At 47.9% G+C, this 27,116-nt stretch overlaps 1 protein-coding gene across 1 annotated transcript in view; it reads right to left on the bottom strand.

Annotated features, from left to right (window-relative positions):
- The window catches only part of BRINP1 (BMP/retinoic acid inducible neural specific 1), a 90,257-nt gene extending 63,438 nt beyond the window's left edge, over window positions 1–26,819 (bottom strand). Inside the window, exon 1 of the mRNA XM_066332465.1 lies at window positions 26,469–26,819. The gene's annotated coding sequence lies outside the window, so the exon portion shown is untranslated. The remainder of the gene's footprint in view (window positions 1–26,468) is intronic.
- Between the last annotated feature and the right edge of the window lie 297 nt (window positions 26,820–27,116).

The following is a 27,116-nucleotide window of genomic DNA, read 5'->3' as shown; positions in this document are numbered from 1 at the left end:
GTGCAGGTGGGCTGGAGCTCAGGATCCCTGTCTGTGTGCCAGACTGTGTGGGAGCCTGCACGTGCGCACAGCATGTGCTCCAGGAGCTGCAGCGAGCTCAGCAGCACTCAGAACTGAGTTGTGTAAGTCTGGTTAAAGATGGCACTCAGCTGTTGCATTACAGGAAGAAATGGGGGAAAAAATCAAGTAAAAAAAATCGAGTATGGGGAAGTCAGCCAATGTTTGATTTTTCCGTTGGCCCCATGTAAACTTCTTTCTAATTGCAGATGGAATATTACTGTTATTAAGCCTGCTGGTACCTGCAGCTCCTGGCTGAGAAGGTTGTTCCTTTTCTGGAGACATGTTTTTAAGATCAGCCTTCTCCACTGACTCCCATTTCACCCCTAACCAGGGCAGTTCTCAGTGCTTAGTCCCTCACATCACACAGAGACTGGTTCTACTTTTCCTTACAAAACGGGAGTTTCTAGCCTCGCTCTGAGGGCAGCAGAACACATTCCAAGTGTTCCACAGAACATCCCTGCTTCCACTCACTCATGAGCCCAAGGTGATTACAGGAGAATGCTCCCAGCTACATCCCACCCTCAGGATCTCCAAACTGCAGTCCAGAAGTGTATTTCTACTGCTTCTCCACCCAGGCTCCTTCCCTGCCTGGTTGCTCTTGTCTCATCAGGGTGAGCAACTGCAAACTCCGCGTATTTGCCATGGGCTGGGTGTGCAGATAACAATCAGCTGCTCTGTACGAGTTGTTCCAGCTCCCTTGGTTGTCTGTTCATTGAAGTCACCCAGAGCTATTCCCCTCATCTGCCAGCCTGGATCATTTTTCCCTTAAATATTTCACTGTCTATTGGATTTATATTGCAGAGAGAGGAAGGGAGCTCTTATGTACCCAAGTGGGGGACAGCCCCCCTCCAGTTTCCAGCAGAGAGCAAGTGAGAACTGAAATATGAGAAAAGCCAAACAAAACGGGCCTCAGAGAAATCCCAGTGTGTCCTCCTACATATGAATACCATACACTGGGAAAATAATAGCTTGTGAAAGAGGGGAGATGGCCCCTAATTTCTCTCACACAACTGTTCATCCCCTCTTCCTTTCCTTTGGGACACAGTTGGAGTCAGGATGATTGGGGCTGTGATGGGTCTTATTCAGAATGTGAGAAATGGGGAGAACATGCCTTGAGACCACTGAAGAAATGATCATATCTCCATCCTGGAAGCTGCCTGGCTCAGTTCTGAGAGCAGGGAATGGTGCCTGAGGCAATGGAGGATGGTGGAGCACAACTGGGTCCAGACTACTATCACAACATCAACTTTAATTTTTTATTAGTATCTTTTTCCCCCCTGTAGCTGCCATAGAGATGTTGTTTCACATTAAAGATTAATCCACTCCACAGGGCTGGTCCCCGTGGAACCTATAAAGCTTAGTAAAGTGGGATTATCTTGTGTCTAAGGCAATAGTGTGAGGTGCATTCAATCTACCTCCTAACAAGCCTGAATCTGAAGTTAATTTTTCAGGTGTCTTTATGGGGCTCCACTGCTGTGAAATATGTTGTGTGAATTTAGCAAAAGGAACCAGGGAAGAAGCAGGGAAGGAATGCCTCCAAGTCTAGAGCCCTTGGGTGGGTGACCCAAGGCCAACTAACAGCTGAATCTGGCACAGAAGCAGTTTGTGGACTCCAGGGTAGGCTTGGGGGAGCCAGACACTGAGTTTTGACCCAAGAATCCAGTGTTTTACTCAACTCTCCCCCCAAATCCCCCTATGACCTTGAGCAGTGCCCTTACATGTCGGGTCTTGGTTTCAACCTTCCAATTATCAATGTAGAGTCACAATGGTATTTGTGGGATTATTCAGACCATGAACTTATGGAGAGGCCAGAATTGGGCTGTAGCACCTTCCAAAACACAAACGTGCTGCCCACCTGACTCCCAAGGTGTTTCTGTCCTACAGTGAGTGACACCCATTTCAGCAAGCTTTGCAATGCAGCAGTTAACAAAATCCAGCCTAAATGCCATTGAGAAGCAGAGCAGTGAGTGAGCTGGGTCCTTCTGGCTTGTGTCAACAAACACCATCATGCACTCATCACATCTGTTAATAAACATGGTCCGTGGGTGAGCCAGGACATGGCTGCAGTGCACAGCAAACAAGCAGTGGGAGAAGAAAATGTTGGATGTGCTGACTCTGAGTCACAGTACAGTCATTTTCCAGCACCATCCAGCATGGAGGCACATCCCCCAGAGCACATGGAGATCCCTCTTAAAGCCCCTTGGAGTTTGCTGGGTGGCTTTTTCTAATACCAACTCAGCCTGGAACATTAAATATTCCTTATCTTATGAGTATTCAGGATTCTTAGAGGAAAAATAGGCAAGTATTTTCTGTAAAGTGCAAGTTGTATTTGAATGTACACTTAATTTCTTTGTGATTGATATCTGTGTGTTAATTATATTCTATTTTCGGCAATACTTTTGCTGTCACAAGGCAGTGCCTTTTATCCAAGGAGTTCAAATTGAATTAGAGACATTAATTAAAGCTCTCAGCACTCTAGTAAGGCAGGCAAGTGCTGTTACTCCCATTGTTTCTTGAAATAGGAAAAAAAATAAAGAATAGAGCTGGATGTCTACTTCGCCACTTAAAAGGTAATTTTTATACAGTGGGAGAGCTCAGAGTGATACATTTTGCACAAAATTATTTTTCAAGGTCTGTTTCATCCAAGGGAGGCTGTGCAGCCCCAGATCCCTGCTATAAGCAGGCAGACAGGACACAGGTGCTCTGCCTCTCCATCACTTGCTGTGAACACTCCTCTGCCTCCTGGGATTTTCTACCTTTCCCCTAACCCCTGTACCTTTCATTTATCCCTTCTATTAGATCCAAATTGACCTCACACACATCTCTTCTGTTCTCCCGTGCTCGTTGTTGTGAACTATTTCCATCAGAAATGCAGACTCAGGGAAGAGAAATTACTGAACACATTATTTGCAGCACAGGAATAAGTCCCCTATCTCTTTAAGCTTCATGCACCAATAATTCTTCCTCGTGTCCCACATTTGGCTCTTGGCAGGTTGAGAGAGGTTTCTGCCTGCTGCCATTTACCAGAGGGAAGAGGCTAACAATTGCTATTTGTATCTGAAACACTTGTGCTCTTCAGCAACTTCACACATGGCTTTAGGATGCTGATAAATTAGTAAGAGACTGAAGTGTCAGGGGAGGGATGAAACAGCTTATGTTAGTTTAGAGCTCAACCCTGGAAAGTGATGAATGTCTGACCTCATTTCAGCGAACAGATTAAATGTACCCTTAATTTTAAGTACAGGATGTGCTACTCTAGATTTTATTCAGCTCTGCCTGCTTCGAGTTTGTGCCCTCAGATTCCGGGACAGCTAATTGCTGCCCCACACCTTTAGGATTTAACTTGTGGAGCAGTAACATTTCTGACCTGCCCCTAACTGAGAGATGGTCTATGAAAATACTGGAAAGACAACACCCAGGAGCAGCCCTGCTTGTCCTTTGGAAACCCTGCCCAGCAACCCCACCAAGCTGGGGACATCTTTCCTCTGTCAGGGCCACAGGAATGCAGGCAATGTGATGGAGAGCGAAGCCAATCTGTCAGAGTTTATGTCATATGAACTGCTGTGGATAAACCTGAGTTCTGGGAAAACAGAATTTGGGCACTTCTGACCTAGATGTCTTTATAGCTCAGACTGCAGACACTGATATCTGACTGAGTCAGGGCTGCAGCTGCAACTCAGCAGTGGCTCGGACTCTCTGGGTGTCTGTGGCATACAACGTCGTAAAATCCCAAATGGTTGTAAAGCTATTTCTTTAGGGAAGTGGGATTTCACTATTTCAGGCAGTGATTGGCTAATCCCTCCCCAAATCTCAGTAATTCTGCTCTGATCAGTGTCTAAATTTGCATTATTCTTTAACCACTCCAGTTTTTAAATATGCATGAGTGGTTAGACCTGCGGGATATTCATCAGCTGAAATATTTTCTGGGTGAGGAAAGGCAAGGAGAGAAGATAAGAAATACTTCTCCAAAAATACCAACAGAGTCCACAAATTCACTTTTGCTAAATTGCTCATGCTGAAAAAAATAATGATTGGGAGATGTCAGTGTTTGGGTTGTGAGAGCTCCAAGGGGAAAGGTTTCCAAATCTCTATTTGAAACTACTGGAGCTTTTTCTCCTTCTGATTTGTATTTCCACCCCCTTAAGATGCAGCAGTGATAAAAATATCATTTTTGACCCCAAATGACTTATAGGAGAAAAGATTTCTTTCTTCTTTTCAGTTTATCAGCACTTTGCTTACAACTTATCAGAATATTCAGTGAACCAAAACCACCCCACAAACCCTCTTTTATTAATGCAGTTCAATCACCAGCCTAAAGGGAGCAGGTTTTGTACAGAAACTCATATTACTCCCTGCCTGTAAGGAGGTGAGAATGGCAATGGTAACAGCTCTGTACCTGCTCTGTTTGTCCCTACACTTTAGCTAATTATAAACTCTGGTGTGATGATGAGGAAGATGAGAGGCGGCCTCAAATGAAGCAAGAGTAGCAGGTGACTCCATCAAGTCACAGAATCAGATGGTGCTGGACAGAGGGAGTCAAACCCCCAAAACCCCGATGATAAATCTGCTGGCTAAGGCGCCAGTCACTGCTCTGAATTCCAGGATCCACAGGCACTCGGGGCAGGGCTCTGTGTGGAAAGCAGATCCTTCTCACAGCACTCCATAGGCTGGGAAAATAATCAAAAGGAACTTCTGCTCGTGCACACACACACGTGCACAGGTTTGTGATGGAGTGTGACAGGGTGAAGGTGAAGATGGTGAAGGTCTAGAGGAGAAGCCATAGGAGAGGCTGCTGAGGTTTGTCCAGACTGGAGAAGAGGGGGCTCAGGAGACGTTGTGTTATTCAGGTTCCCCAGGGGGAGATGTGGAAGGGGAGGGATCTCTCCTCTCTGTGACCAGTGATGGGATGGGAGGGAAGGGCTGGAGCTGGGCCAGGCTCAGGCTGCAGAGCAGGGAAAGGTTCTTCCCCCAGAGGGTGCTGGCACTGCCCAGGCTCCCCAGGGAATGGGCACGGCCCCGAGGCTGCCAGAGCTCCAGGAGCCTTTGGCCAGCGCTGCCAGGGATGCCCAGGGCGGGATTGGTGGGGCTCTGGGCAGGAGCTGACTCTGCTCCTCTCTCCTCTCCTCCCCACTCAACACATTCCATAACTCAGCGACTCTGCACTAACCCTGATAAACACAGACTGGAACAGTGGGTGCTGCACAGCCAGTAACCAGCAGGGCTATGCCCCAAAAAGCTCCCAGTCTATTCGGAGAGCGAGGCCAGCAGGTGGCTGGGGACAGATGGGGGAAGGCGAGGGAGCAGTGAGCTAATCCCGCCCAGCAGCAGCCCGACTGTTGGCAGGAGTTTGATAGCTATTGTCACCAATGGGAGTTAAAAATAGGGAGACTGAATAATGAGCTCACTTTTGTCGATGTTTGTGAGGAACTCCTCTCATTTGGGAAGTGGCAGAGATAGAATGAATATAGATGATAATAATAATAATGATAAATTGCACTTTTCTGAGCTGCTTATTTAAAAAAATATATATGGCAGATGCTGAGCAGTGATTTCTATTAAGCACAGCCCTGAACTTGAAATTATCCGTACTATTATTGAAGTGTTGTCCTAGCTAGTGCACTTCCCCATAATTTCTTTGTAAGTTACAGAAAAATGCAGCTCTTTCTGTCTCCTTGTGTATTTATGCACCTCATATCAAAGTCCAGTAATTCTACAGATGTTAATAGATTTTTACCCTTGCAGTAGCTTTAGGAGATGGGGAAACGCTGCTTTTTTCCATTCACCAGGATGGGAATTGAGACACTGGGTAGATTAATGGCTTGTCCCAGATCATTTGAGAACTGCTTGAGGAATTCAACCCAAATCTCTGACGTCTCAGCTCAGTGCTATGTCTCCTTGCAGTACCCTTCCCACGCACCTTCATGCTACTGTTCCAGAATTAGCTGGGGCTTGCCAGAAAGCTGCTTAGAATTATTTTGGATTGCTCATTTCATGTCAGGAAAATGCCAATTCATCAGAGACAAAACACTTTGTAGAAATTTGTTGATTTAAGGGGGGTGGGGGGGGAAAGGCATTTTGATAAAGTCAGCTTTTCTTTGGAACAGAATGTGTGGAGTGTTCTGTTTGGAAGGGATCAGTTCAAGATTGTGTTTTGTTTTTCATTACATGTTGAGTAACATATATTCAAAATCAAAATCAAGTGTTTTCTTAAGCTGTGTGTTTTGACTGAGCTGAAATAGATTTTGTAATTTATGCAGAAGAGGAAATATCCAAATCATTTAATACTTTTCTTACAGTTTGGAAAAAGGAACACCTGCAAACCAGACACTACAAACTGAACAAAAATCATTCTATTCCCTGCAATTTTTACTGGAAATTTAGGAAAAAGTAATCTGAATGCTCAGTTTAATGAGACCTGTGGTAGAGTCCAGAGATCCTGGTTTTTGCTTTCACAACTTCTCCATCCTGGTGCCAGTCTTGCCTTTCTAACATATTCCATTACAACAACTGGAACCTGCAAGCTGAGAAGCTGAGGAAAAAAATGTGATGCCAAAAACTCCTCTGGAGAGCAATAATGTAATATTCAATCCAAGAAAGCCAATTCATATCCCACACCTGATAGTCTGCGCAGAATTTCTGTTCTGAAGTTCATTCCTGGGAAGAGACTTTGTCACCTAAGCCCCACATGGAGTGACCCCACTCCACAGGGCTTAGGAAATGCAAACTACCACTGCTAATTTCAGTAAAGGAAACTGAGGTTACTTAATCCTTGCAAATGGTTTATCTTCCTATTTATCTTGTCTCTCTAAATGGAGCTCACCCTTTGACCAAGTTATTGTGCTCCTCCACTCTTACTGGAGGAGCACAAGGGGTTAAAATCCACAGGCCATCCCTTCTCCTGGTACAGCTCCTGCTGCTTGGATAATGACAGCCTGCCAGGATGAAAAGCACCACTGGAGCTTCCCCTGGGCACCATTATTTCACCACCATTCAGCTGCATGGAGCCAAGAGCAGCAGGGACAGCTGAAGAGGGGAGAGAAAAGTGACTCTGAGTTGTCAGGTGCAAATTCCAGCCTTGGGCAGCTCCATCTTCCTTATCCCACTGAGTGGATCAGGAATTTGAAGTGGCCATAAAAGTCTCTGTGCATTTAGTCCCCCTGGCTCCTGCGGGCACTGTCTCAGAGCCCTGCCAGGGCACTCTGGAAGCAGGATGGCATGACTCAGGCTTCTGTGGGGAAACAGAGCTGCAGGCAGGGCCAGGCTGAGCACAGCTGGTCCCAGATGTGGGCTCCATACCCCTGCAGCTCCCAGGGAAATGACTTAGAGGTGAGCAGCACAAATGACTGCTTTAGGTATTCAGGGCTGGCACCTGAGGCTGACACCACCAGCTCCTTCTGCAGCCCTAACATCCCACAGAGGAGAAGTTAGATGCAGTGCACATCAACTCAGGCTAGAAATGTGAGCAAGAATGAGTATTAGTCCCAACTAACAGCATTTCATGGGCTGCTTCTGCAGCAGAAGTCAGAAATCTGGAGTGCAGGCTCTGCCATTGCAGGTTTTCCCAGAAAGTCTATTGAAGTCAATGAGCCTTGGGTTGGATCTCGTTGCAAAAAGATAATCAAATACCATATTAACTCTTAATTTGGAACAGAGTATTAAATTAGAAACTCACATTAACCTGGAACTGCATTTATATAATGAGAAGATTTAAAATCTGTGTATCATGAAGGTGGGAGAACTCCTACCCAAGCTGCTCTCAGAAGCCCTGAATCCCAGAGCCAATCTACCTGCAGCACTGCGTTTCCACCTATTCCCCGAGGCCTAAACCTGGGACTTCCACTGGGACAGAAGGATGTGTGGAAAATAAAGCCATCTCATCCTCACCAGTATTAATCTGTCAAGCACAGAAGGCTGGTATCAGCTAGACTCCAACCAAAGCCAAGAACTAGAAAATCCCAGCGGATATTGAGGATCTGCACTGGCATCATAAACACCCTCGCCCATCAGTGCACCAGTTCAGCAACACGGATATGCTAAAAAAACTTACCAACTGAAGGCATTCAGTCCTGTCTGGGATTAAAGTTCAACACCACTCAAGTCTGAGCACCTCAAACATTGCAGCCCTTTGTTGCCCACATTTGAGGCTACCTCTAGCTGTGAGCTTTATTTATTTCCTTCTCTGAGACTGTTCTGCTCTGTGCTTATTCCATCTCCTGACCACCTGGAGCGTTTGAGAGTCTTGGCTGTGATGCTTGTCTGTTTAGAAAGGCTGTACGTAGAGCTGGTCAAAAAATTTTGACAGAACAGTTTTTTTGCAGGAAAATGCAGTTTCCTTCAAATCAAAATGTTGCATGGGAACATGTCAATTTTGACAAACTTTTTTCATGTTTAAAGTGTCAAAACAAATCATTTGGATTTTATCTCTTCATTTCATTTTCATTTTCATTTCTTCATGTTTAATTTTGAGGAAATTAACACATTACTTTTGTGTTATTTCAATTAATTTGTTTTGACATTTTTACATATTGTGTATTGTATTGATATATGTTCAGAATCCATTATCTATTGCATCAAATATTTGATGCTGTTTATTTTATGTATTATCATACGATGCTAAACATTTCCCATAGCATCTTAGTGCTTCAGCACCACAGGAACAGAAGATACCAATGATCTCAAATTATGATTGCTTTTAAATTTTTAGGTCATAAGAGCCTTGTGGGATCATGGTTGTCCTTCACATTGAAGTTTAAGAAAAACCAACCACATATCAAAAGGCGGGAATTTCCCAAGGAAATTGCCCCTTTTCCAAGCAGTTCAATGACAGCAAAGTACAGCTCCTCTCCCCTCTGCACACCAGAAAATCAACTCCTCTGCTTCTTAAAGAAAAAAAAAAAAAAAAAAAAAGGAGAAGAAGAAGAAGCAAATGCAGATTTTCCCAGAGTGGAATTTGTATGCAATGTTTTCATGAGCATCAGGGATTTTAAAATCTGAATACCATTGACCTCCTGGGACCTCTGTCTTCCAAACCACTTACGTACTTTTAAAAGATATATTCCACCTCCTTCTCAGAAGTCTACCTGATTTTTTTTTCACTTGTCTGAAACTATATTTCTGCTCCCCTGCATGTAGCAGAGGGGAATTGCTCCCTGTGAATTCTGCCAACATGTCTGGGTAGGTGGTGGGAAAAGTGGGTTGAAAAGAGGGGCAAAGCAAGATGCAAAAGGGAGGGAAGGAAGTGCAGCACGGAGCTGAGCCCGCAATGAGGCAAACCCATCAATTCCTCATCTCAGGCAAGAAAATGTCCCCGAGGAGCCCTATGCAGCCACAGGTTCGATCAGAGATGGAGGCAGTGCAGGGTGGTTGGAGCACACAGAGCCCATTTTAAATGTGGAGAGAGGCAGAAAGTCCCCTGAGGATGATGGTGGTGGAAAGAGAGCAGAGCACGACCGTGCAGAACCATTCTCCTTCCTCTCCTCCCTTTCATCAGGGTTAAAGGAATTCCCAGTACACACCGTGGGCTGCTCCTTCCTAAGGAAGGATCAGTCCTCACCACCTCTCTCAGAGAGAGCTGTGTTTGTGCAGTGGGAATAAAAAGAAGCATCCCCAGCTTTTGGAGATTTATTTCCAGTGGCAGAGGGCCTTTCCTGTGTGCTTTTCCTCCAAATGGGACATGCCTGGTGCAACAGGCTCCACGGCTGGAAATCTGAATCCCGCACGCAGCTGCCAGGAGTGCACCTCTGAATGCGGATGTGCCTGGAAGTGTCCTCGTGCTCCAGCTGGCCTGTCACTATGGATTACAGCTCTTGGCTAATAGTGAGCACTGCTGGAGTCTGAGACTTCCATTAAAAGCCGACGTTTCCACATCCCCGCCCCACAAATGTCTCCATCCCATCCCAGCTGACGCTTCTGTGTGTGTGGCCTCATCTCTGGGGTGGGGAAGGAGCAAAGTACCTCAATTTGTCTCTGTGTTAGGCAACAGCGGAGCAAGTCAAAGGCAGGAAAGCAGGTTTGAGGATGATCAATTTTGAAAACTGTGGATAATTTACTTGAAAGTTGACCTTACCCCTTGTCACCAGCACATCTGTAGTACTGGAGCCCCATCCCTGTGACAGCAACAGTACAATTGAGCATGGAATTACCCCCTGGAAGAGTCCTTGAGGGAAATGCTTCAATACTCCAAGTTCCACTGTGGAGTGTCTTTTGGAAGGGAGGAATGCTCCTGCAGGGAGATACTGCCCATCCTTGCCAGACTCTGCAAACCGTGAGCCCTTCATCACCAGAGGCTCTGAGGGCTGCTGACAGATCCAAAGGAATTGGCGTGGACACTTGACCTTTCCTCAATGCCAGGAGGAAATCACTGACCAGGAAGAACAGCACATGCTCAACCAAGCTCTACAAAGGGAGGCAAGAAGCTCTGGAAGAACTGAGAGCTATTTGTAAACCAAACAGTGCAGTTTCAGCACAACCTGTGCAGTTGGCCGGCACTGCCATCACTCGTGGGCAGGCTGAGGGGTGACTTCCAGTTTGGCAAGTGCCAGGTGCCATCACAGCTCCTCCTGCTCCAAGGGACACATTTAGAATGAATGCCTGCAAGGCTTCCACGGGAATGCTGAGAGATTCACAACTTTGTGGGCTGGGGGAAGGACAGGACATGCTGAGTGGTGCTTTAAAGTTCCCCTAGCATGGTGTCCTGCCAAAGCGAGTGAGCAGTTCCCCTCCACATTCTCCTGCTAGAACTCCTCACCCTGGATGGATCCTGCACACCCCTGCAGCTTCCCAAAGTGACTTTGAAAGCAATCCAGAGCGAGCATCACATTTGTGTCTTCAACAGCCTGACTCGCAGGAAGATCCTGTGCAATCAGCTGGCCAAATCCAAATCTGAAAAACACCTCCATGGCTGGTCATGATTAACAAATTCTGCCTTGACATTCCCCAGGGCACCTAGCAGCTAGTCAGAGCTGCCAGAGAAAGAGACACTGCTGTGGGAAAGGATAAATAGTCTTTCCTCAACTGCAGATATCAAATTAGATAATAAATAGCTGGCTGGATACATAATTTTGTATGAGTGTTAAATTAAATGCAGAACAGGAATATAGCTGGCTTATCCCTGTAAAATCAAAGGTGTTGGGAAGGAGTTTCCAAAGAAAGAAGGGTATTTAGAGTCTGCTGTGCTCATGAACACATAGCCTGAAGTTATCTATCATGGCTTATGTGCCTGTCTACAATGACAGAGAGCTATTCTTGGACATTTTATCCCTGGTATAGTATTCTGAGACCAGAGCAGCTCAAGGAAACTTCCCTCTAATTTACACCTCTGTTTTGTCCCTCCTCCTGCAGACTAGACAACATCTTTGTTCCCATAGGACCAACACAGTTTGTCCCCACCAGCTGTTGTGGGCTTGGCCTGTGCTCCTCAGGGAGCTGCAGCTGCCAGCCCAAAACAGGGGCTCTCTTATGTCCCCTCTTAAACACTTCAGCCCCCTAAAGCCTCAGGTTCTGCCCAGTGACCACAGAGCAGAGGCTGCAGTGACAACCAGGGGATCCTGCAGGGCTGGAGGAAGCTGGCAGGAGGTATGGTGACAGTGACATCCCAGGCTCAGGTGGCACCCCACGTCCCAGAGCAGATGGCTGTGGAAGCTCTGCCAGCACAGCCAGCACTGTTACCCCCGTCTCACGGAATGTGCACATCCACAGCTGATGTTACTCCTGCACCACAAGTCCCTGTGCACAAACCCAGCCACAAAAATCAAGGCAGGATGCTCTGAGCTCCTGCCACAGCACGGGGCACGGGGCTGCTGCTTCCCCTCACACATCTCCCAGTCCTAGAAATCTTTGCTTTGGCCCCTGAATACCTGAGGAGACAAATCCCACCTTGCAGATATGTTGTTGTTCTCCTCCTGAGACATTCAGTTCAGGCTCTGCTCCCATGGCAATGAGGGGTTTGAGCATGCAGGGGCTTCCTCTGCCTTCCTGCACCTTCATCCAGAGCCTGAAATCAGTTCAGATCATCCTCTTCCTCCTTTGCAGCTTTCCTTCACCCACCTTGCTCCTCCTTTCTCCACTGCAGCGGGCACAGCCAAGAGATGTTATTAACGCTTGCCACTTTGTTAGCAATCTTCTCCAGGAGGAGCAGAGGAGGATGGAGGAAAGTGTGCAAAAATTGGAGAGTCAGGGAAGCTGGATTAAAAGAAGAGTAGCAAAGCCTTGAAGGTGTGAATGAGAAAGTGCAGGAGTAGAAGGAGTATGAGAAAAATCTAATGGGTGAGAAAGAGATTTATAATTAATCCCCAGGCTGGTGAAAAAGCAGGGAATGGAGTCAAGCCCGTACTCTTCTCCATATGGCTCTGCTCCTGATTTACTTCAGACAGATCTTTTTACTTTCTCCTTTTATCTCCCATCACTCTAGACCCTTTGAGTATCTGTTATTTGAGGTAGGAATTGTCTTTAACTGTGTGCAGCAAAAAGGAAACTGCAATCACAGGCACTAAAGGATGCGAGACATTGTTTTTAGCACATCCTAAAATTAGGCTCAGAAAAGTGCTTGGGGATTGTCTGCCAATGTTTATTAATTCAGATTTAATTCATTAGATAGTGGCTGTCAAAAAGTGGGATGGGGAAAAAAATCAAAATAATCATGACTGCATTGTTTCTTAATGTAAATGCTTTATGATGAGATGTTTATAAGGTAGATTTAGGAGGAAATGTTAAAAAAACCAAAACCTACCAAAAGGGAAATTATGTGGTTATGAAAAAAAAAAAAAAAAAAGTCATTCATTTATGCAAAATCTAAGTTTTGAAGTGATTTTCTACTGTCTTTTCTTTTTAGTCTCTAATATAAAATCTTTTCGTTCTTCCCCCGCCACACTAATTATATTTAAATACCTAAAAGTAATTTTTTCCCTTCATTGTTTCTTCCAGAACTAAACTGATGAAAAAAGAAAGAAAGAAAGAAATCATTATTCACCTATTCCTACCAGGAATTCCAATAACTGTCTGTCAGATCTTCATAACAACATGAGGAATCTCAGCAAGGATGAGTTTCTGTGAGCTGAGTTTCCTTAAGCTGACGACTTTCTGAGTCCTTTGCTGTCTCTAATCTAGACCTGCATTCATCACAGAACTTAAAATGAAATAATTAGAATTACAGCAAAATAGATGAGCAAAGCCCTGTATTAAAAAGGAGTGAAAAGTTCCCAGGAAATAATCTGAGAGCGAATTTACTTCTTCCATTAGAAATTGCCATATGCTGCTGGTTTATTTTAAGACAGTGACACCATCCCTTTTCACCCTCTATTTCTCTGAATCCTTCCTTTTCACTTCTTCTGGCTTTCCTTTTTCTTTCTTTTTTTTTTTAATAATCAGCACAGACCCAAACAGGCACAAAGTCCCTACAGAAAATTGGAATGTGTGATGTCCAAGTGCCTGTGACATTAAGCCAAAGAAAAAGCAGCAGAGCTCCTTCCATGAGCCAGCCCTGACTCAAACCCCTGAAGAGCACTCGGAATGAGACACAGGCACACAGGGATGGGAACAGCCTGTTCCAGGGATCCTGCTCCTTAGGCACTGTCTGCACCCTTTTTGTGTCTGCTTTCTCCACCACAGGACCCTGCTTGGTCCTGGAGGTATTTAGGGAAGCAGCACCTGCTCAGTTTCCTGCACCCAGAGGATTTAAAGAGAATTAGGTATGTGTGTAGGAATTGAGCATCTAAATATCTCTGGATGTTCCCACAGTGCCAAAGATCTCAGATCCCTGTGTTAGTTGGAGTTTCTCCAGGAGGAAACAAGCTTCCCCTCAGAGGTCACCTGGTTCTGGGCATATTTTGTTTTATTAATATCAGTGTTGGGCAACATGAGCAAGCACAAATCCTCTGGTGCTTTATTGTCATCTCCCACAGTCCTGCAATGCTGTCCCAGCAGATGCTGCACACTTCTGCATGTGAGGCATGGAAAATGCATCCTGAGTCTCTGACCACAAAAACACTGCATTATTGAGCTGGGAATCAGTCCTCATATCACATCAAGTGCCCAGAATTTTAAACTTACAACAAAAAATAAAATCCGGAGTGTGTCTCAGCCCTCCTGTTGATTTTCTTTTCCCCAAATGTCACTGATGAAGGTCTGGAGACCAGAGCAGTGCTATGCAAGGGCAGCAGAGTGTGTTTGTCCCCAGCCCTTCCACCCACCACTGCCCCAGCACCCCAGGGAGGGTCATGCCCCAGCATCCAAGGCGTGTCCCTGTGATGTGACACACGAGGGTTTGGGGACTGCACCTCACTGATGTCAAGGCTTTACAGAAAAGCTGCCTCAGAGGAGCAGCAGTGAGGAAAAAACAATGTGCAGCCATGGACAAAAGTCTCTGTCTTCAAACTTAAAGTAATGAGAAGCACTGCAGGAGGATCCACTGGTGGGAAGGACCTATCAGCCTCTTCTGCTCCTCTATTTAATGCAAGCAGCTTTATCGTTAATTGCTATTTACTGCAAATGCTGAAGTTGGTAAAAGGATTAATAGAAACAGCAGCCTTAATTCAGCACTCTTAAAGCACAATGCACATTTCTGTCTGTGTGTGTACGTGTGTGTGTGTTACTTGCAAACTTCATTTTATATTTTGTGTATGTAAAATCCTCATTCCTGTCTGCAAGAGAGGTAAACAGATGCAATTAGTGTGTTCTTCCCTTATCTATTGCAGTAAAAGACCAGCTCTGCCAGTGATCTTAGGCAATGAGGAGCAAAATTAATTCAGGCCAGATTTCTCAAGAAGGAGCCATTTTACTGGGTTGGAGGGGAGAGAGAGTCAAACCAGCACTGCTTTTGCCCAGCTCTGGAAATGCAAAGAGTCAGCACAGCTGCCTACCAGCCTTTGGGGGATTATATTTCCTGAGGACAGTGGCTGCTGAATTCTTTTAAAAAATCCAGATTCTCCCTCATGCCAAACTTGGATCCATGCTCCCTGGGTAGTTCCCATCCGCTGTGCGAGCTGGAGGCTCGGAGCCAGAGCACTGAAGGGGTTCAGCTCTAGCGCATGGAAACACATGCATTTAAAAAGCTCTTCTGCAAAGCTCCCAGCCTAAGTGACCTGCTCAAGGTCATATATAACATGTCAATGACAGCATCATGATTGAACTATCTTGCTACAGCGCTGCTTTATTCACATGGTGGTGCTGCTGCATCCCCAAACAGCCCGCTGCTGCCTTCCTCTCCTTATCTCATCCTCCTCAGAGACACATCTGTCCTGTGCTCTGTTAACCATAATATACCTGTAGTCTTTTATTCACTATCTGTCACTGGGCAGTTTTATTACAGATCCCTGAATTATCCAGCCTAGACTACAATCTACTTATTCCTGTCAACTATTCTTGCTTTCGACCCTCACCTCACCTCTCAGCCTTGTCAGTGTTTTAAGGCTTTCAGGTACTTGAAATGCAGGGACAATTCTGATTCTCGGGGGAAATCCAGCAGAATTTCACCAAGGCCAGCCTGCTGGTCTCCCTCTCTTTTCTAAATGCAGATGGTTGGAAATCAGAAGCTTGCACTGGTCTCTGCAGTCCCATTTGAACCAATCCTTCACGAATACTAACAGCTGCCATTTTAGACCTCTGATCTCCGTTCTTGCAATCCATAAAATTTTATTCCCCTCCTTTCTCTGCTACTTTCATCAGAAATCAATCTTCCAATAATGCAGGTAAATTGCAGTCATACCTTATAGCGATTTTTTTTTTGCATGCATACATCTTTCTGGTGAATTTTGCAGAACAAAAACTCCCTGGTCCATCTTTCCCAGCCCAGGCCATGAGCACAGTAATCATCACACCTCCACAACACCTTACCAGCAGATTTGCACCTGCCACTCACATCCCTCTCTTTTTTGCCATCCAGGAAGCAAAGGAACTGTTTATCCGATGTGGCAATTTGTCTGAGCATTGACACTTGTCCCACCAGCAAACTTTGTGTTCCCACCAGCCAGCGGCCCCCTCCTTGCTCCCAGTCACACACCTGTCAGAACATTATCCCATCTATTGATGTGTTTTCCTCACAGCCATCAGCTGCCCATCCCTCCCACCTTTCTGCTTTATAGCGTGACCATGGCAGAGCAGTTCCTTCTCTCTTCACCTGGAGATGCTCACGGCCACTACAGAAGTGGCTCGCAGCAAGTGTCACCTGCTGAAGCCGAACTTCCCTGTCTGTACTCAACAGACTTGTTCTTTCTTCACCCAACCTCTGTCTTCAGCAAAGGGGAAAGAATGGCTGATGGAGAGGAAAGTTATGGGGAAAGGCACATTCCTCCTCCCTCCCAGCAGCATGGTGATGGTGGGTGACTCTTCTGGGTTGTAGTATAGGATTATTCTATCACCATCTTCATGAACTGATGAATCCAATGTTGGAACAGGGCTCTTCCCAGGCCCCCCTCCCTCTGGGGTGCCTTCAGTTAATGACCCATCAATGCCTTGCCCATGATTCACAGATAATTCCCTCCAGGAGTTATCTCTCTTTAATGGGCCATCAAGGACCTCCTGTATGACTCATCATCCCATTGGGAGATGCTCCGCCCATGGGGAGGAGCCAAGCATTCTCACCTGGATATAAACTGAGATTTGGGACAGTACAAGCAGTCCTCACCCACTGGATTCCCAGAGGACTGGAGCTACCAGAACTTTCTATGGGATCACTGCTTCAGGAAGATCACCTCACCTGGACTGCTTCCATCACCCTGATCAGGTTGTATTCTTACTCTGTCAGTGGTCTTTTTGTATTATTGCATTTATTTAGTTTTATTTTATTTTCCCTTTTCTTCTCATTAAATTGTATTTCTGACTTGGAGCCTCTCACTTGGTTTGTTTTCAAACCACAACAGTGACCCTGGGCAGGAGACAGGACTGTGCCCAACACAAGGCAGACAGGAGGAGTCACCCTGGGACCCTCAGGGGGATGGGACTGTGGAGAAAATATGGGGAGAGGACACAGCTCCATAGCTGATCTCTGTCCACCCTATCACTCATACCAGGCTGCTTTGGTTAAGTCTCAGGATTTTATACACCCACTTATCTCTGTCACAGCCTCCCTACATCAGCTTGGTCAGATTCTTTAAGGTGACACCTTACAAACACATTGGAGGCTGATTTTCCAAATGTTTCCCATAACCCATGGTAGTATTTAAGCTCCTGTTTTCTATAATGTTCTGCTACCTTGCCACTAACTACTTTCAAAATCTGTCAAGGCAAGATTGCAAACTGAAATGCTTCTACTGACAGGATTTGGATTGTTCTCCAAGCCTTGTGCTGTTTCCTCTGGCACTCAGCAGAGGTGACAGCATTCCCTGTTTCTTTTCCTTCTCCTCTGTCCAGACAGCAGGCCCTTGGGCCCAGGGAGCTTGTATCCCTGCAGAAGCTGGTGCTGGGAGACTCCAGGCTCATCCCAGCTCTGTGCCATCCCATAGATGCTGCTGCTGATAGAGGAAACGGAGCTGTGCAGCTCAGGGTCACTGCTGCTGCCTGTAACCACCCGTTTTATGTTCTACTTCAATATCTGCTCTAATCACTGAAATTATTTTTGTGGGAGTTGATACAGAAGAAGAGATTGCTGGATTGATATTCTGTCTGGCATTGATGAAAACCTTTTTATAATACCTTAATCCAGCACCCACAGAAGCAATTTGCTAATCTCTTGCTGACTTAGCTTCCAGTGGATCAACTATAGGCAGTCACATTACCTGGCCAACCATATTATGTTCTTTTTATGCAGAGAGAAAATGTCCTTCCTGACCCCAGAAGATGGTCATCCTTTGCTTTGAAGCCTGAGACCTGATTACCATTGTCCCAGATTGTGAGGCTGCATATGCTATTAATTGATACAAAGTTATGTAGCTTTTTACACTTCAAATCCATTCGGACTTTCATCTCAGCGACATCCTGCAGCAGGGAATTGTGTGCCTTCACTATGCACTGAAGAAAGGACTATTTCCTTTTAATTTGCTTTAAAAGTTATGCCCTTTAATTTTGATGCGTCCCCTTGTTCTTCTATCATCAAAGTGTTAAAATACTTCTGATCACTTTTCATTTTAACCTTCATATACCTTTGTACTGGAGCCCAAACGTCCCTTCTTACTCCCAGCTTTCCCAGACTAGTTATTTTAAGGCTTCCCTTATTTAACTTGTTAATATTTGTAAAGCAATTTAAAATGTATTAATATGGTTCAATTATAATATCACTTCTATTTTCCATCCTTCCTTTTAATGTCTCAAGTGTCCATCTAATTTGCCATCAATCTCCATTGATTCTCCCTCTGATGATATGTTAGTCTTTATAATATCCCAGGGAATATTTCTTCTGCCTTCCTGACCAGCATTTTGGAACAAAGAAGCTGAACACTGATGGACCATAAACATGATTCACTCTGCACTCAGCGTGTAAATGGATTTGCTGTTGCTTAGGCTTTGGGCTTGGAAATCAGTTTCATTATGTCCATGGGGCAGTAATTAAAAATTTAGCTGTGTGATTCCAATTGCAAGATAAGGCTCTTTGTGGTTCTGATTGCTCTGGGTGGGTGATAATTGAGCCTAGGTGTGAAAAAAAGTCTGTGTTTGATAAACTTTGAGCAACATCTGAGCACTCAGTGACACACCCTGCAACAGTAGGGCCTTTGAGACAAGAGGAGTGATTTTGACATCTATCCAGTGACAAAGAGGGGAGAGAATTGAGATATGGATATTCATCCCTTCTCTTTCCCATAGAAAGCTGGAGACTCCCAAGGAAATTATGTGGTCCTGGATCTAAACCCTCCCCTCCAAAAAAATACTTCCATAGATGACTCGTAACTTTCTCCTTTACCGCAGAATGTTATGGAAACACAGAGCATGAAAGGAATCAATAAAGAAATAGTCACACACAGGATATTCCATCTGGCACTGCAGATGACAGTCCTCAGACAACCACTGACTTTGCACATCCACACACAACTGAAAGGTTTTCCCAGGAGTAACAGTGCTCTCATCCATGTCTTTCTGATCCCTTTAGTGTCCTATTGTTGTGGTTAGAACACTTCTCAGTTTTTTCCAGTCTTAACAAGGCCCAATCCAGCTTCATCAGCACAATATATCTCTCCTTCATCCCTCACCCTCCAGCGAATTCCCTGAGCAACACTTCCAGTTCCAGTCAGTCTTTTCACCTTAGCTCTTCCCCACAAGAAGCAAATAAAAGGATTGATGCCCATGTATCTCTAACTGCACAGAAAGGGTTTTATCTAAATATTTCTAGAACTCAAATTTCCACTCTTTGATTACTTCAGGTAAATATTGTGGAAAAATCCTAATTGTTTTCTTTTCCCTGGTTGACCAGATTTATCTATTCACTGGCCTAAAACATGGTCCATCATTTTCAAATACTTTACAGTTCTCTTTTAGGAGAGTGGAAATGGCAGATAAACACATTATCAGCATTCGCCAGCATAAAACAGCAAAGCCTGGAGTTGTTTTGTGGAAGCAACTCCGAATTTGGACAACATGACAATAAGCAATTCTAGAAATAGCTGCTCATCTTAAGGCTATGTTATAGGGATTCTTGTTGCTGCTTTCTTCTCTCTGTTCACAATTTTAGCACAAACACTGTGCTGCCTTTGTTAGTTCTTCCCTTTGACTTTCTCAGTATTTCTTAGGCATTCTTCAATCTTAGCTTGTCCCTCCAAAGCTCTCACTGCTCCCTCGAAACACACCTTTGACTTTGACTGCAAACCTCCCCCAGCACAGAGCCGTGTGGGAAATGGCTGGAAGAACATTCCTGTTCCAGGCAGGGAGGTGGTCTGAGCCAGGAGGGACCCAGAGCCACATATGCAGCCCAGCATATGTCTGAGGGCTCTGCTCACCCGCTCACCATCTGTACCTGCCTGAAGAGCAGCCACGCGTCAAGAGCAGCCTGGCTGCTCCTGCACTCGCATCCTGCCCTGCTGCTGTCTGTGCCACTGAGCCCAGAAGTCCAGCTAAGGATCCACACCTTCTCATCCTGCTCCTCCTGCCTGCTCTGAATCCCCAGCCTCCTCCCTGAACTCATTTCTGTTCATTTTTCCCTAGTTAGTTTTAGACACTTCATAATTTTCCACAAACGCCTTTTATTTGTGTTTTTTTTGTTTTTTTTCCCGCAGCCTCACCTGGAATGTGCCGCCTGCACGAGGCAATGATTTTAAAGCTCACACTCCCCGTCTTCCACCCTGCTTAGCAAATCAGCATCCACAGCTGCAAGGAGAAATTACCACAAGGGTCTCCAGTGTTAGCAATGTATCTGACAGCCGCACACTCAGTGAGGGCAGGGTAAAGAAATGGCTAAATGGGATCAGTTGTGCCGACTCAGGACTTCTGGCCAAAACTGCATCCAAAACCATGATGGACACAGCAGACCCCAGAGTACAGGCCAGGTTCTAAATCACACTCTAAATCAAAGCCTAAGAAGGAGATCCTCACTCGCCACAGAACCAGTTAGCAGCGCTGGCTTTGACAGGCTGCGGTGATTTACAGCGAGAGGCTGCAAGCTTTTCACGGGAACTCGCTGTACAACATATTCCAGCTGTAACATGCAAAGATATAAAAGTCCAGGCTGTAAAAAGACCTGTCGAAAGGCTTCAGGATGTATCTTCTCTAAATACCACAGTAAAGGACATACTTCCCATCAGGATAGCAATGAGGCAGGTCCCAGGCATGAAAAGACCACAGGATCCAGAGCTACTCTACTGGAAATTGGGAGCAAAGAGAACGGATGGGAGTGAGAGCTCCCTCTACTCCTATATTCTCTTTTGATATCCAACCAAAAAAGTTGTTTGGTTTCTGTTGGTATTCTGGAGCTTCTCTTATGTGTGAGAACCTCTCATACTTGGTTTGCAAGCTTGGTGTGTCAGCTGGGAGCTGGCTTTGCTGTAATTTGTGACTCTCTGGGAGAGAAGATGTCTCTGTCATTGAAATACTTCCCTGAATGGTGCCTACTGCTAACACACACACACAGAACGGTTCTAGGGCTGCAAAACTGCACTGGTGCTTCTGGCACATCAGTTTCTACCGCAGCATTTCCACCAGTGAACAACAGCATGTGCCTGGCAAAGGCAATTCACTCCATCCTCCTCTGCAGGTGACCCTCTCTAGATTATTCACTCTCCTATGACTTACTGTTATTCCTATTGCCACTGGGAGAGGTGATCCATCAGCAGTGCAGCTGGCGGTTTTTCTGGAACAGGAGCCAGCAATCACATGTGTGAGAGTTCAAGCACTGGAGAATGCTGTGTCAACACCCAGAAACCTGCCACCACCACTGGTGACCCCGTGAGTCCCACTCAGCCAGCACTGCAGTGGACACAGCAGCAGCTCTGTGCAGAGCTGAGCCCTGCCAGCTGCACTGGGCAGGCAACAATAAAATGGATGTAGAACACATGACTTCAGAAGAACAAATAGCAAAAAAAAAAAAAAAAAAAAAAAAAAAAAAAAAAAAAAAAAAAAAAAAAAAAAAAAAAAAAAAAATCATCTTTCTCCTGTGAAGCTCCTTGCAGGTCCTGCCTCAAGGCTGCAGGAAAACAGCTCCCTGAGCAGGGGACTGTAAATATTGTGTTGAACTGCCCAGCCCAGGCCCAGGGGAATCTTGGCCCTGACTCGTTTTCTTTCCAAAATGACATGCTCATATACCCAGTTTATGCCACCTCCACTTGGGATGTGATCCAGCATTCCCGAAATGAACTTAAGTTCCTTCAATAGCCTTCAGCTCAGCCTAAATCAGCTGCTCCTCTGATTTCTGCTCTTTCTACCATTCCTCCCTCCCCAGTCCTTCCCTGGCACTGCATAGCTTAGCTCATGAACCCAGACACAGCTGTCCTGTGCCCACTCCAAGCCCTGGGAATGTCACCTCATTTGTCTGCTCCATCCCTGCCCATCCTCTCTCCAAGCAGAAGTATCTAGTAGGTATATCCAGTTTGCTTCCCCAGGTCTCTGTCCTTGATAACATTTCCCTTTCCCACAGCACCTGCAGCCACAAGCCCGCTGTAGTCCTGGCCAGACGTGCTCCAGGCCCAGCACATCAGCTGGACGTGGCCATGCAGCAGCACAGCAAGGAGGGGAAACCCTCCCTGGCATCCGAGAGCACTCTGGAGCAGCACACATTCCGGGAGGAGACGTTTTGCCCCGACTCAGCCCAGCACCATTCTATAACTTGGCATCCTGTTTGACAACCATCTTCCAGGGACGAGGGAGAACCACAGGAGCAGATCCCAGCCCACGGGTCTGTTTAGAGGCGAGATATGCGTGTGTGTGTGGATATTCTGTAAAGCTGCTCTGTGTGGCCTGGAAGGAAATGGGCCAAGGTCCTTATGGTTGTTAAAAATCTCATGATACTTTTTGCAAGCAGGACGGTGTAAATCAAACAACCGGGCACAAGCTCCCTCAGTTCGGGTAATTTATATTCTGCCTCACTAAGTTCATCTCTGCACTTCCAATGCATGAAGTGATTTTTCACTTCCCCTGTAGTATTTGCTGGCATGGAAAAGCTGCTGGGCTCTGTCCCAGAAGTAGCTGCATTTCATCACCGGGTGAACGCTCCCTGCACGCCGCGGGCCGGCTCCCCGCAGGCCCCAGGACGCGACCCGCACCCAGCCAGCCGCACCTGGGCTCCGGGAGCAGAGCCCCGCCGGCTGCGAGCGCCCAGCCCCGGCCCCTCCGCCTCACCCGCGGCTGGGGAGCGGAGCAGGAGAGGGCAGGGCTGAGGACAAGGGTGCGGACAGGAGTACGGGCAGCGCTGAGGGCAGGGGGGCGAGCAGGGGATGCTGCCGGGAGTGTGGGCAGGGATGATGAGGACAGGGATGGTGTGCAGGGATGGTGTGCAGGGATGATGCGGGCAGGGATGGTGTGCAGGGATGGTGTGCAGGGATGATGCGGGCAGGGATGGTGTGCAGGGATGGTGTGCAGGGATGATGCGGGCAGGGATGGTGTGCAGGGATGGTGTGCAGGGATGAAGCGCAGGGATGATGCGGGCAGGGGTGCGGGCGAGCCCCGCTCCGCTCCGCACCCGGCGCTGCGTGGAGCCACAGCGCCCCCTCCTGGGCCCGGCGCTGCGCCCGCAGAGCTGGAGCTGCCGGGCTGTGCCGGGCTGAGCCGGGCTGTGCCGGGCTGTGCCGGGCTGTGCTGGGCTGAGCCGGGCTGTGCCGGGCTGAGCCGAGCTGAGCTGGGCTGAGCCGGGCTGTGCTGTGCTGTGCTGTGCTGGGCTGGGCTGGGCTGGGCTGGGCTGTGCTGGGCTGGGCTGGGCTGGGCTGGGCTGGGCTGGGCTGGGCTGGACTGGACTGGACTGGACTGGGCTGAGCTGGGCTGAGCTGAGCTGAGCTGTGCTGGGCCAAGCTGGGCTGAGCTGGGACGGGCTGGGCTGAGCTGGGCTGAGCCGGGCTGAGTGGGGCTGAGCTGGGCTGAGCTGAGCTGGGCTGGGCTGGGCTGGGCTGGACTGGACTGGACTGGGCTGGGCTGGGCTGAGCTGAGCTGAGCTGTGCTGGGCTGGGCTGAGCTGTGCTGGGCCAAGCTGGGCTGAGCCGAGACGGGCTGGGCTGAGCTGGGCTGAGCCGGGCTGAGTGGGGCTGAGCTGGGCTGGGCTGTACTGGGCTGTGCTGGGCTGAGTGGGGTGTGGGGGGTGTTCCCTACCGGAGGAAGAGAATTTCCTGATTCTTCCCCGATTTCCCACCTCTGAACCCCATGTCTCGCCGTGCTTGGGGGGTTCTTCACCCCAATTTATGTTCTTCAGCAGTTTTTCCTGCACACCTTTCCCTCCCCAAGCTGATTTTTCAACATCTCTGCATCAGCTGTAAATACCAATTCCTGGATCAAGTCTAGAACCCCACATCCATTCCTGGAGGAGCTGGGTGCGGATCCCTGGTTCTGGAGCCATTCCTGCCGTGCTCTCCCAAGCAATGCACCCTGCAAAAGGTGGTGGGGCTCCTGCGTGAGGGAAGATGGGAGGATTTGGCTTTGAACTATTTCTGTCACACAGACAACAGTGACTATTGTCTGCTGGCAGACCCATTCCCACGTCGTGTTTAGCATCCGCCTTACACACACTTCCAGTGTAGTAAACAGTGGTGGTTAGGAGGGAACAGAGACACATTTAGTGCGCTTTCTTTTGGGACACATTTTACCTAAAACAAGCCAATTCACCATATGTTCCTCCCCTCCAAAGTTTTAGCACGGACTTTAGTCAGCCTCGTTATATTCCTGCTCTTGGAGGCTTGTCTCCTCACTAGGCCCTATGGAAAGAGGGGAAGGGGGGGAAGGTCAGAGGGGAGTGTTAAACACCTCTAACACCAGTGACATCATCTCCCCTGTGCCCACTCTGTCATTTCTGATCAAACGGGCATGCAAAGGCAGTATCTGTCCCTTGAGGATGAGAGTGTTTTTCTCTGAACCTGGGTAAGAGAGAAAGTGGAGCTTTGCATTGTTGTTTTAGTCATGGATGTCTTTTAGCCTTAGAGAGTGCTCACACACACACACACACATTAAAAAGCTATGCAACTCCAGCAGAGCTCTTCCCATACTCTCAGACTCCAGCTCGTGATCAGAGAAGGCATGACGAGTATGGAATTGCCACCGCTCCCCCAGCCATTTCCCTGCTTCCCTGCCTGCTGCTCGTCTGCCTTTCCAGCAGTGAAATCATTCCCGAGTCTGGGAATCTGCAAAGAGCCATAAAACAAACGTAGACACACCAAATGTAGAGGGTTTTCTGCTGAGTTGCAAAGGGCTTTGGAGTCAGACAAACCCCAAATCAATGCCTGGAGCCAACTACTAGAGAGAAAGCTACACTGGAGGAACAAACCACCTACTGCGAGCCCTGCAAAGGAGACAGCATGTGTGTGCTCATGCGAACTTCTGAAGGTTTGATTTACATAGCAAAAATATCACTGCAGCTTTTCCTGCCCGTTCCCGTGTGTGTAGATCCCACCTGTGTGGCTGAGCGTGCGGGAGCTGCAGGGCCGCAGAGCCCGGAGAGCTGTTCGCACCCAGGGCAGAGCCAGCCCGAGGGGCTGTGTCTGAGCACGGGCTGGGGCTCTGAGCCCCGTGGCATGTGCTGGGTGTGCTCGGCGTCTACATGCTCCAGGGAGACCGCGGTGCCTTGTCTGGGGTGTGTAGGAGGGAGAGAGTCCAGGGCTGTCTGTCTGCTACTCACAAGCAGAGCTGATCGATATTTTTCCTTTATAAGGAATCTTTTTTCAAAAACCTTTCATGTTCCTTACACCAAAGCCACATCTCCTCTTTACTCGATCCCTCCTCCTCTCACTGTCTCCCAAATACTTCTCTACAACTCCTGGGAAAGCAGATTTACTGACGTTAAGAAATTATCCTTATGCAGTCAGATGAGCAGCCAGAGTAAAGCATGAAGGACCCTTCTGTCCTGCCTAGTGCAGATGTCAATCACACTGCTAAATTCAGACACCGATTCTGCCAGCATTTCATCTGCTGCCGGGTTCCCTCCATGAAGAGGAGACTGCATCCGAGAAGCGACACCTCCTCCCCTTCCCCGCCCTCAGCACCAGCACGGGGGAACTCTCCAAAGCCAAAACACGCACACCTATAACCCCCCTCCTCTCCCCAGATCGTCTCTGGGGCTTTAGACCCAGGCTGTGCTGGACCTCGGGGATGATGCAATGGCACGGAGATTGCCCTCCGTCCCGCCATTCCCCAAGGACTGCAAAAAGACAAAGTTATGCTCCACACCAGCCTAGCAAGCGGCATCGAAAGGGGAAATGAACGTGGGGAAAACCCATCTCCAGCACCGTGCGGTACAGCTCCCCGCCGTCCCTACCTTCCCCCGGCTCTGCCGCTGTCTCCCATCCCCGCTGGAAGTAGAGGCAATCAGCCCAGTGTGGGATTCGAGGCGACAGACTTTCCTTTTCCTCCGCGATTTGCTTGTCACTTGCGAAAGCGGAGCACTGGATTAAGTGCAGATGACACCATCTCCTTGGGGACGGTCTCCCCCTGCTCCGGGATGTATCGATACTCCGGAATACAGATGGATCCTGGCTGCCTCCCACCGCCACCGCCAGCCCCGCCGAGCCGCCAGCCCAGCCGAGCCGGGGCTGAACCCCAAATCTCCGGGCATCCTGCGGGCCGAGGGGGCTGCCCCAGTAAAAAGCAGCGCTCCCAGCCTTCCCAGTGCGCGAATCTCGGCCCCTCGCTCAGCACCGCGCACGCAGAACGGCTAACGGAGCTGCGGGACTCGGCCATCCATCCATCCGTCCATCCATCCATCCATCCAACCATCCGTCCGTCCATCCAGCCCGCCGGTCACTCGGCGCTGCCCAGGGCGGGGGTGCAGCAGCGGGGCCGCGTTACACAACGCGCGGCAGGACGGGGGAGCCGGCCCCGGGCAGGGGCAGCGCCGCAGCCGCAGCGCAGCGCTCGCTCTGCCTTACCTGATGCTAATGTCCCTCTGTGGAGGAGATCGGCTCGCCCGCGGGTTTTATTCGGCTCGGTAGGAACTTGTGGGAGAGCTTCTCTGTCCAGCTCGCATACTGGGTGCGGGGCTGATACTGCAGGCGTGAAAATCCTGGGGCTCTAGCAGTCCTTTTCATGCTCAGACAGAAAATCCCCTTCCTTGATCCAGATCGCGGGCATTAAGGACAGAGGCAAGGGAAAAAAAAAAAAAAGAAAAAAATCCGCTTCTCTCCTTCTTCCTTTTCCTTTTTCTTGCCTTTTTTTTTTTTTTTTCCTTCCCTTCCTGTGCCCCCCCCTCTCTTCTGCTGCTCAGTTCGTAGCCATTGGGGGAAAGAAGGAAAGAGCAGAGGCAGCAGAGAGAATGGAGAGGGTTTTAGAAATAAAAATGAAAAGAGCTCCAGGAGGGAAGCGAGAGGCTGGGCTTGCCACCAGGGGAGGGGCTTGGAGCTGGCTGAAGAGGATGAATGGGGAAGAGGAGAGCAGGGCGGAGCCCCGGCTTGGCCATTTTATTCTAAGAAGTGTTTTGTACATAATTAGAGAAGGGGAGGGGCGGGGGCAGAAAGGAGGGACTTTAGCTCCGGCCAGACGGAGCCTGGGCCGTGGGAAGGGAGGGGGAGACCGGGAAG

The sequence above is a fragment of the Sylvia atricapilla genome, chromosome 19 (assembly GCF_009819655.1).
Source record: "Sylvia atricapilla isolate bSylAtr1 chromosome 19, bSylAtr1.pri, whole genome shotgun sequence".
Classification (NCBI taxonomy): Eukaryota; Metazoa; Chordata; class Aves; order Passeriformes; family Sylviidae; genus Sylvia; species Sylvia atricapilla.
The sequence above is the reverse complement of the archived record's forward strand: the minus strand, read 5'-3'. Positions and strand labels throughout refer to the sequence as shown.